This window comes from Lathamus discolor, chromosome 6, assembly GCF_037157495.1.
Source record: "Lathamus discolor isolate bLatDis1 chromosome 6, bLatDis1.hap1, whole genome shotgun sequence".
In the NCBI taxonomy this organism is placed as follows: Eukaryota; Metazoa; Chordata; class Aves; order Psittaciformes; family Psittacidae; genus Lathamus; species Lathamus discolor.
This window is the reverse complement of record NC_088889.1, coordinates 21417978-21428884: the sequence shown is the minus strand read 5'-3', so window position 1 is coordinate 21428884 and position 10907 is coordinate 21417978. Positions and strand designations below refer to the sequence as shown.

Genomic DNA, 10907 nt, shown 5'->3' with positions numbered 1-10907 from the left:
GAAAGGAAAAGGGTTGGAAAGTTCCCAAAAAAGGTCTCACACAGGTCAATACAGGCAGCTCAGCTCCGTACCGCTGTGGGAGGAAGTGGCTTCATGTTACTGGTAGGTGAAGTGTTTGAAAGTACAATAAAATGCTTCAACCATGGGACACTTTAAGTTACACTTGGACGTTTCGTGTCGCACCTAAATTAGTACATCAGAAGTGACATTCACGATGGCAGTAATGCCATTGAACTGCTGCAACAAAAGAACAGGGTTTTATTACACAGGGGTTTATGACACGCTCACTTACAGAGAGGCCCCTTTACGCCTGTCTGGCACTGAAGAATAGCCTTACAGTGGGCACAAACAACATCATCTTTGTGCCCTTCACTTTGGCAGAGGGCTGCAAAGGGGCCCTGCAGCATAAACAAAAACTTGGTTCAACCTATTGTCTTAAGGGACTATATAGCCTACATCACCTCAGTAAATATTTTCCTCCACAAGAAACTAGCTTCAGAGGACAGTTTCACAAGAAACGCGGTTTTAATATGTAAGAGCTACAAGATGCCAGGTAGTTTTCTCATAGGGTCATCACGTAAATTTCCATCCCTTTATGCAGCTTTGCTTTATTAGTACTTTTTTAACATTGTTGATGAATCCACGCAGCACTTTCCAGGCACACAGCTGGATTTTCAGCTCAGGTGCATTGGCATAGCTGGCCTCTTCCTTTACGTTGGAATTTGGTTTTCTCCAAAGCCTGGAAAAAATAAACAAAGAAAAACACACTGCACTGGTCTTCCCTGAGCCTAGGGCATCTCAGATCTAGATTACTGCTGAAAAACTAGTCATATTCATTCACAGCCAATTCCTGCTTTCCCAGAAACTTTAGTGGAGGCCCAGACTTTCACCATCAGCACCAAAATGCCATTCCTTCCAGGCAGCACATTCTGCTCATGGGTAATGAATATTGCCATAGGCAGAAAAAATGTTTTACATGAAGCCCCACCTCCCTCCACGTACTCATGCACCCCCGGCAATCCCGCTGCCAGATTCTGCCTCCAATACATGAGGATACCAGGAACAGGACAGGGCACCGAGTGTCTGGCTTGCAGACAGTGCCCTAAATGCTGCAGGTTTGCACGAACGCTTGACAGTGTGTGGTCGGGAATTAGGTTAGCATTGATTTGGGCGAGCCGGCGGGAGCATCCTTTGCTTTACCCATAGACAGGCTGGTCACATGAGGAACAGCTGGAGTGCGCACAGAGCCTTCTTTAATTAAAGTGCTACTTGCCATTTTTCTGGCAGGGCTCCCAGAAAAGCAATAACATGGCAGCAGCAAAAACAAATACTACATAACACACTTCCACTCTCCTTTATGTTCCCCAAGTCCCCCTTCTCCTTCAAGCATGATCTTCCTACTTTCTTTTTATATTTTTTTCTTTTTTATTTCTGTTAATAATCATTCTTCATTTGTGACAGGCTAGGAAAAGAAAAGGTCAAGATGGAAGAAAAAAGGGTCAGGAGAATTGAAGCAGCCATTCACTGCCGTTCATGATTAAACATGTGGAACAATGTACCTGCTTATTAGGACATCTCCCACTCCAAGAAAACATCTGCAGAGCATGCACACCTTTTTAGGAGATGCGTGTGCCGTGAACATGCTGGCACCTCACAGGAACGTTAACAGCGTTCACGTCTCAGTCGTTATGGAAACATTTTCTGTTCCTCTCCTTTCTCCCCCTGGATGCACTGCTTAAACAGGCTTGGGATTGTCAAAACACCAATAGCTGCTGCCATTTCCCAAATTAGCCAAACTCCATTGGGTGTTGCTTTATATTTCTGCAACCTCTGCTTCCCATCCGGGGAGCCCAAGAAGGCAGAAGTGCCCTATCCTGCAGCACATGGCCCATTTCACAGACTGATTGGTTCCCAGCAAGAAACTTGTCTGATGCTAATAATAAAGGCGATGCTATTTTTGTTGTTGCTGTTACATTATTAGGCACAGGGCATGGAAGGAAAGACACAGGGACACACAGAACAGAAATGTGAAACAAAAGACAGGTACACATTGCTCCCACTATAGAGGAGATGCGTAATCATCTTCTGAGAGGGGGCAAGGTTATTGGGAACATACCTGCTGAAACACAAAGGGCGTTTCACTCTGGGAAAGCACCTTGGAGTTGAGAGAAATCACAAGCTAATTCAGGACATGGAGTATAACAGGAGCTCTGTGGAACAGAGTTCAAGAGCCAACCCTCTTCAAATGTGAAGAAGGAAGCCGAACTTGAATGAGAAGCTAGTCCCTGATCCTCAAACCTGAAGCCCTCAATGGAGTTCATCTGAAATAGAGAACATCAGAAGACTGGATTTGAATTTTTCAGCTTGAGCCCATCTCTGGGTCTGAGATTTACAGTATGACATGTTTATATTGAAACAAGATGTCTATAAATGCAGTATATTTCTCTCCCAGTAGAGTCTAAGGAGAGGAATGTTTGAAAGCACTCAGCAGGGGACTAGCACAGCTCCCAGTGAATTTAATTATAAACTCTCCCTGCTTTTAGTCCAAGTAGTTTAGGCTGTGAGTAGTTAGACTGCTTTTGAAAATCCCGCTTTATTTGTGTATAGCTACAAATCATCTATATTTATATAGCTGGATGTGCATCATAAGAACATACACAAGAACGTATTTTTATTAGCATGGCTCAGGAATTTTCCATGCAGGACTTTTTTAATTTAGGAAGAGGATACAAGATGAATTCAATGCATAAGAAAAAACAAATGACAAAACAAATTGATAATGTGAATATCCAAATAAATTATTTCACTTTAGCTCAGCTGGGCCTGAAACATCACCTCTCTGAACTGTTGCCATGCCCACAAATGCTGTGGGTGGATGGATGGATCTATTCTCCTCCACGGTCAGGGCGCTTTGACCAGAAAACATGCCCCATTGTGCATAAGTCTCATTACTGCTTTAAAAGCAGGCTGGTATCATTCTGAATAAAAGCAACAGTGCTATTAACTTATTGGGCAACACTGGCCTACACAGGAGTTTTATCATACCTGTCTGATGATCCATGGCAGAGACAAGAACCTGTTGCAAAATTTTAGCTGTGGCCACATAACCCTATGTGATTATTTTTCCCATTGTCTGAGCAGAATTATTTTGTCTCATAAGGCAAATGGCCCTTTGCTCTGCACAGAATGAACTAATTTTTTAAATGAAAAAAGGTTGAAGGCACAAAAGCTATTGTGCCTATACAGGCCTCTTAATTCTAACACTTTACCTTTGGAGAAAACTATTTTTCATTAACTGAACGGGTAATAGTATATGATGGTGATTAAGTTTAATGGCGCTGAGACCAAGGTGGGGAAGATAAAGTTACAACTGAGAATCCACTCTAAGTGCAAAACCAGCTTCTGTTTGGAGAGGCATTTGATGGAAAACTGCACTGCTTCTAACTCAATGAGGCTTAAATAGATGTAATTTTGTATGTATTAAAATTAAGATTCCTTTAGGTATAAGCCATACAAGTTTCCACACAATTACCATTCTTGAGAAGCAGCAGAGAGCATACACCATAAAGAATATGGCAATTCTAATTTTATAAATGAGACCAAACACATGCTTTTCCAATGCGAGAAGGAAATAGAGCCATCAATGAGCTAAGCTTAGTCAAAGTAACTGAACAGAATTCAAAACCATTCACTCCAGTGGATTTTGTCTGTTCCATCCTAATGGAAATGTTTTTCTTCCTCACTTTGGTTTTCCTGATTTGGGCTGTATCACATCACTGTGCTGGGTCCATCTCTTCAGCCTCTCAGTGTGCCTCCTGTGGACTCTCCACTCCAGCCCCTCATCCTTGGCTCTAGCCTTGAGGCTATGTATTAACACGTTCTCTTTTGTATCTTTCACCTACCTCTGCTCCCTTCATTTAACCCAGAGGTTTTATCCCAGGAAGGAAGTGGCAAATCTTCCCAGTGGGAATTTCTCTACCACACACTAATTTGGAGTCAGCCCCCATGAGCTATGCCATGACCTGTCCCCATCCATCAATCACCATGAAATACAGAAAAGGCTATAACTTCTTCATTAACCTTTGTCAGCAGACAGAGTAGAATAATAGGGTAAAAAGATGGGAAGATAATAAACAGACACCATCTCACAAGAATGTCTTGATGAGACAAATATCAGGCATCAAACAAAATGCATCCCCTCTTAAGTGGCATTTCTATATTTAACACCATCTAAAATGTGATAATTTACACTGTCACAACATATCTGCTAGAAACAGTCCCATTTTATTTGCAGTCAGCTAAAGTCTGGAACTCAAATTCCAACCTCTTTTCTAGTAGGAAAAAAGAAGGGGGGGGGGGCAGGAAGGGAGGAAAGCTAACATCTGGCAGCGCTGGGTATTTATTAGACTTTATACAACTCCACACTTCTGTTATACATAAGACAGGCACAAAATGGGCCCCCAAACTGTTATTTCCCCACCAGTGTGAAACAAATGGCTTATTCAGTAAGTTTTCAAAGAACAGAGGCAAACGGATTATCTCAAGGAGAAGTTAAACACAGAGAAACGCACTGTAGCTTACTGTTAGGTTTAGCTGCCTGGTGGATGTGGAGGGGGAAAAATCTATAAAATCTATCATCATGGTGTCCAGCTGAGACTTTACACTTCTCCGGGAAATCTGAACTGTGAACCACCAACAGCTGCTTTTCTCCCGACTTGTGAAATCACCCACAGAAGGAAAACGTTTTCTTAAGAAATTCTCAAAACACAGCGAGGAAGAACCTGCTAAATCCTCCGGCTCCTGACGCTGGGTCAAGATGACAAGCTTTTTCCAGCCTAGCTGCAACTGTCGGGTGCTATGAGGTGTGATTTGTGACTAACATAGCTGGGACGTGAAAGCTCCAGGCTAGGGAGAATTACGTGGGCTTTTGCTCGTTTTCTTTCAACATCACCAAAACACAGGTTACCCACTCTATGCCAGGTCCTCCTCAAAGGTGCTTGACTGGTTCCCCACTCCCAGCTTTCCGAACACAGATCTGGACTTACCCCTGACACAGAGGCAGGTCCAAGGTAGGATCCAGTGTCCCCTTTACATTCCACCCTGGCATAGTGCTCCTGGGATCTGCTTCAGTCATTGTGCCCAACACCTGGATCACACACAAAATAGTGTTTTCTTAGGTGCATGAGGTAAAAAAAGCACCAGTGTTAAGTAGCAAATTTCAGCCAACAAAAGCCAGGAACAGAGAATGAACTGTAACAGCAGGGATAATTTTTCTACCTAGTTTAAAAGCAGCAAAACTGCTCTAAAGTTGGATTTTGAGGTTGTTACCATTGGTCTTGGTCACAAGACACCCTTTTCTGCTCATTCTGCTTTCAGTAAGGCCCTTCACCAAGCTGAATGAAGAGAGGGTTGCACCTCTGCACCTGGATGCATCCTTTCATCTCATACTTCGCTTCTGTTGCAATGGAACACAGGCAGCAGTTCATATGCATAGCAGTGAACTGCAGGGTTCAAACATACTATCTGGAAAATAGCAGGTGCTTTTAAGGTAGTAAGTTTTGAATCTGAGATGTTCCTGGTCTTTTTCGGATGAAGATTAGAAGTAAAAGATACAATTGGGCTGGTGAGCAGCCCCATGGGATGATCAACACAGTACTTGGTCCTAGGTCTGTTTGTAGAGCACAGAGGTAAGGGACTAATACCAGAGCAAGGCAGAGTTGCTGGAGAGTGCAGGACGAAGTCCAGGCTGACCTTTGGCTCTGACCACAACACAAATTCTCCATAGACTCTGGACAGCACAGGGAGCTGAAGGTGAGCCGTTTCCTGGCAGGACCCTGCAGCATGGTGCATTGGCTGAGTGCCGGTGAAAAATTAATTATTATAGTTTTCCTTCTCCACACCAAAGAAATTATGGCTACACAGAGATACCACCAACCAGTAACCTCAGTTTACAGACAGGCTTCATTTCTGCTTGGCACCATGGTGCAACAGGCTGGAGGAGGCAGATCTGATACAGGGAAGAGCAATTTTTGTAAAGCATACAGTGAAGCTGCTAAAGGATCCTGTTTCAGCCAATCTGAAACAGTTTGGGTTGCACTCACTGAGTACTCTTACACATATGAATAGTTTCAGGGCATTTGGCACCTTTCACAGATTGAGAGGCACAGCTGATGTCTCTTCTGTTGCAGCATCTCCGGCATTAATCTCAGTTCAAATCCCATCCCAGTTGAATTCAAGGTCTTTCTCCTCCAAAAATAGCCTAACCATCCAGCTATAGGGCATATCCAGGGCGAGCACAGTGGGGTATCCCCACGTACTATGATCTGTGTTTCCCTCCTGAGTTTGGCCTCACCAGACTGAGAAGAGAAACACTCTGCCTCTTCTCCCGTTTGTGAGTTCATGTTCCACATAAACAGCAGGAGAACTGGAAAGCGGCCCATATCCAAAGCACCCTCCTGGAAGGTCAATGATTGATAACCTGAGCCCTTATCGAAGGAAATGTTCTTATAACAGACAGTAGAGGGTCATGGCAGGTATTTGTACCTGTTCTGTAGGCCCAACCTTTTCATTTATAGGACATATTGTGGTCAAATAAAGGGCTCATTTAACCCTCTTTTCATCTTTTGTCTTTCACTTTGCAAATGAAAACAGGCCAACTCTAGGCCAGTCTAAGTAATTGCAACAATTGCTTTAAGGTGGAGCTATCATTTAACCTAGGGAATGTATTCATTCAGTCTATCCCTATCACCCCAGAGTCTATGTTTTATACCAGCCAGCCTAGGGTGCCTCTACAGTGGCCCACCACCCCAAAGGATGTTTCCCCCTGGCAGGAACACAGCAGCCTTGCTCTGTGTCAGGTGCTTTCAAAGTATCCAAAGAAAAATTCAAAACCAGCATCCTCAGATCCTGCTTTATTCTGTCTGCAGCAGAGATGTGCTAGTTACCTAATGGCATCAACTTAACGAATGAACAGGCCTGGCAGGCCAATTAACAGAGTGCAAGCAGTTTTCAAACAGGCTGCAATTGTCAGCAAATGACCCTGAAAGGAGGGCTTTTGGGGGGTTCTCCCTCAGGAAAGTCCATGTTAAAAGAGTTGATAGCAGCTGGGTGTCACTGAGTGTCACTTACTGGGCTTTCCTGTCATTGAAGTGCACTGGGTTGGGGGGGGAAAGGGTGTGGAGAAAAAGAAAAGAAGACAAAACTGGGAAGCCAAGTTGGTGTAATTCAAGCAGCACCTCACTGCTTTACCGGTCATTTAAGAGCACAGCTGCTTTGCTCAGCAGACACGATAGCTTCTCTCCGGAGCCATCAGCTTCTTAGCACCAAGCAGTGCACTACACACGTGCTGTAGCGACCACAGGATGTCCTGCAAGCTCTCACGTATGTCCTTATGAGCCCAGGCCATCTCAGCTGCACCATGCTCTTTCCAGGCTTTCCTTAGTGCAAGACAGCAGGCGCCTTACACTGCTCCAGGAACAGCCTAGGACTGTGAATGTGCCCAAGAGACTTCCCCTGCTGCTCCTCCCATTTTTAAAACGAAACCAAACCACTGTGTGATCCACAAGTAACTGTCCATCCCCATCCAGGAGTAAATAACCTGCATGTGCCAAGGGTTAGCTGTACTTCAGTGTCTCACAGGAAAGAATGTTGCTGAAAGTAAGGTGGGACAAGATAGATATTTGCAAACCAGAGCATCTCATCTGGGACTTTGGCTGCTTGTAGCTGAGGTGTGTGTGTCATGTTTTCTCACTTCACCAGCTGGCCCCTTTACAGGAGCCGCAGTCAGTCCTGGACGAGCAAATGAATTAACAGCCAGTATTCAGGCTGAAGATGGAAGGCCTCCTCACCCAGAGCAAGCTGACATGGCTCTATTGAAGCTAACGAACTCCAAGTGATTTGCATCATGGAAGAGACATGAAATCGCTGAGAAGGAAAATCATGAATGCCTGGAGCATTCAGTTTTTGATCCTCATCCAAATCCCTCCAATGTAGCAAAGTCTCAGTAAGATAGCAAGCAGCTTTGAGCAGGTTTCTGAGGTTTTTTTCACATTCCCAAACCGCTTCCTCAGACAACTGGATTAAATGATTCCCAATGAGGTTTCCAGGAGAGTTTAGAGAGGGAACAAAGTAGTGCAAGAGAGCAGAACTACTGCTGGTTAGTTTTCTCATGTGCCCTGGATTTTGGTATAGAAAAGAATCATGGCATAGTTAGGGTTGGAAAGGACCTTAAGATCATCCAGTTCCAATCCCCCTGCCATGGGCAGGGACACCTCACACTAAACCATCCCACCCAAGGCTTTGTCCAGCCTGGCCTTGAACACTGCCAGGGATGGAGCATTCACAGCTTCCTTGGGCAACCCATTCCAAGACCGGTCCCAACACCGATCCCTGAGGGATGCCACTTGTTACTGGTCTCCAGCCAGACATTGAGCCATTGACCACAACTCTTTGTGTGCAGCCATCCAGCCAGTTCTTTATCCACCGAATGGTCCACCCATCAAATTGATGTCTCTCCAATTTAGAGACAAGGATGTCGTGTGGGACAGTGTCAAATGCTTTGCACAAGTCCAGGTAGATGACATCAACTGCTCTACCCCTGTCCATCAGTTCTGTAGCCCCATCATAGAAGGCCACCAAATTGGTCAGGCAGGATTTCCCCTTAGTGAAGCCATGCTGGCTGTCACCAAGCACCTTGTTGTTTTTCATGTGCCTTAGCATGCTGTCCAGGAGAATGTGCTCCAAGATTTTGCCAGGCACAGAGGTGAGACTGACTGGTCTGTAATTCCCTGGGTCTTCCATTTTCCCCTTCTTGAAAATGGGGGTTATATTTCCCTTTTTCCAGTCGTTGGGAACTTCACCTGACTGCCATGATTTTTCAAATACGATGGCCAGTGGCTTAGCAACTTCATTCGCCAGCTCCTTCAGGACCCGCGGATGGATTCCATCAGGTCCCACGGACTTGTGCGCGTTCAGATTTTGAAGATGGTCTCGAACCAGATCCTCTCCTACAGTGGGCCCAAGGTCTTCATTCTCACAGTCCCCGCATCTGCCTCCCAAGACTTGGGTGGTGTGGTCAGAGCCTTTGCCAGTGAAGACCGAGGCAAAGAAGTCGTTCAGAACCTCAGCCTTCTCCAAATCCTGTGTAGCCAGTTCTCCCGAAAGCTTCCTCAGGGGGCCTACATTGTCCCTAGTCTGTTTTTTGTTTGCTACGTACCTGTAGAATCCCTTCCTGTTATCCTTAACATCCCTGGCTAGGTTTAATTCTAACTGGGCCTTAGCCTTCCTAACCTGGTCCCTAGCTTCCCAGACAACATCCCTGCACTCTACCCAGGTCGCCTGTCCTTGCTTCCACCTTTTATAAGCCTCTTTTCTCCTTTGAATTGCCCTCAGCAGCTCCTTATCCATCCAAGGAGGTCTCCTGGCCCTCCTGCTGCACTTCCTTCTAGTTGGGATGCAGCACTCCTGAGCTTGTAGCAGGTGATCCTTGAATAGAAACCAACAGTCTTGGGCCCCCCTGCCCTCCAGGGCTATATCCCATGGAACCTTACTAAGCAGGTTCCTGAAGAGGCCAAAGTCTGCTCTCTTGCAGTCCAGGGCAGTGAGCTTGCTGCACACTCTTCTCACTGTCCTGGGGATCTCAAATTCAGCCATCTCGTGATCGCTGCATCCAAGGCTGCCCTGGAGCACCACATTTCCAACCAGCCCTTCCCTGTTGGTGAGCACAAGGTCAAGCATGGCACCTCTCCTTGTCGGCTCCTCTATTACTTGCAGAAGGAAGTTGTCTTCCACACAATCGAGGAACCTCCTGGATTGCTTGTGCTGTGCAGTACCGTCATTCCAACAGATGTCAGGGTGGTTGAAGTTACCCATGAGAACAAGGGCCTTGAGCGTGAGGCTTTTCCTGTCTGTCTGTAGAGTGCTTCATCCACAGGTTCTCCTTGATCAGGCGGCCTGTAACAGATCCCCACAGTAATGTCTCCCACCGCTGTTTTCCCTTTAACCCTGACCCACAAACTCTCTGTAAACTGCTCACCTGTCCCCAGACAGAGTTCCATACTCTCCAGCCTATCCCTAACATAAAGGGCAACTCCCCCTCCTCACCTGCCGTGCCTGTCTTTTCTAAAGAGCCTGTAACCTTCCATTCCAACACTGCAGTCATAGGAGCCATCCCACAGTATACCTCTTTATCCGCTCTACTCTATCCACACCCACAATACTTCAGGTGCTTCCCTATCTACACCCAACTCTTCCCACACCCAGGAAGGTCATGCAGCAGTCTCTGGTGGTGGTCCCCCCAACGCTTCCTCCTGCTGCCAGTTTCACAACACTCACAAGAACACAGTCTCTTTGAGATCTCTATCCCTCTGACAACTGCACTTGTAACCAAGTGGGGGGCTCACCCTTATTAAAGGTCAAGGGTGGATAGCTCCTGCAACTGTATATGCCTCATTCCTTTAGGAAAGCAGGTTAAAGATGGGGGGAAGGGATTAAATTACCTAAAAATGCTTCAGAACAGCTTTTTTTAAGTGATAAACTGAACACCCACAACTCGTCATGGGAAAGAACAATATGAAAAGATTTTAATGGCGATTTGTTTAGGAGGAACAAATTATTGATTATGTCTGGCTTGGATGCTCCCAAGTAAGGCTTCAGACCAAAATGAACCTGAGAAAGCCTTTGTAATTAATCTCTCTTTACTATGAGGTAGTGATAGCGTCATCTGTCCTAAAGCACCAGGGTCACAGATAATCGTGCAGACCAGTGAAGCTGAATAAGCTATTCTGTACGCTGTTTATTTGGTACCACACTGACTCAGAAAACTTAATTCTAATTCTGCTATTGGACCTGACCCAAAACCTCAGCAAGCTCTTGTGCCTCAGTTTCCCCACTACAAAATAGGGATATTA

General features: G+C 45.5%; 1 protein-coding gene across 1 annotated transcript in view; it reads right to left on the bottom strand.

Moving 5' to 3' along the window:
- Nucleotides 1–554: 554 nt before the first annotated feature.
- BRF1 (BRF1 RNA polymerase III transcription initiation factor subunit) overlaps nucleotides 555–10907 on the bottom strand; it is a 221134-nt gene continuing 210781 nt past the window's right edge. The window contains exons 16-18 of the transcript XR_010613570.1: nucleotides 5046–5146; nucleotides 2117–2321; nucleotides 555–739 (exon numbers count right to left, since the gene is read on the bottom strand). The gene's annotated coding sequence lies outside the window, so the exon portion shown is untranslated. The remainder of the gene's footprint in view (nucleotides 740–2116; nucleotides 2322–5045; nucleotides 5147–10907) is intronic.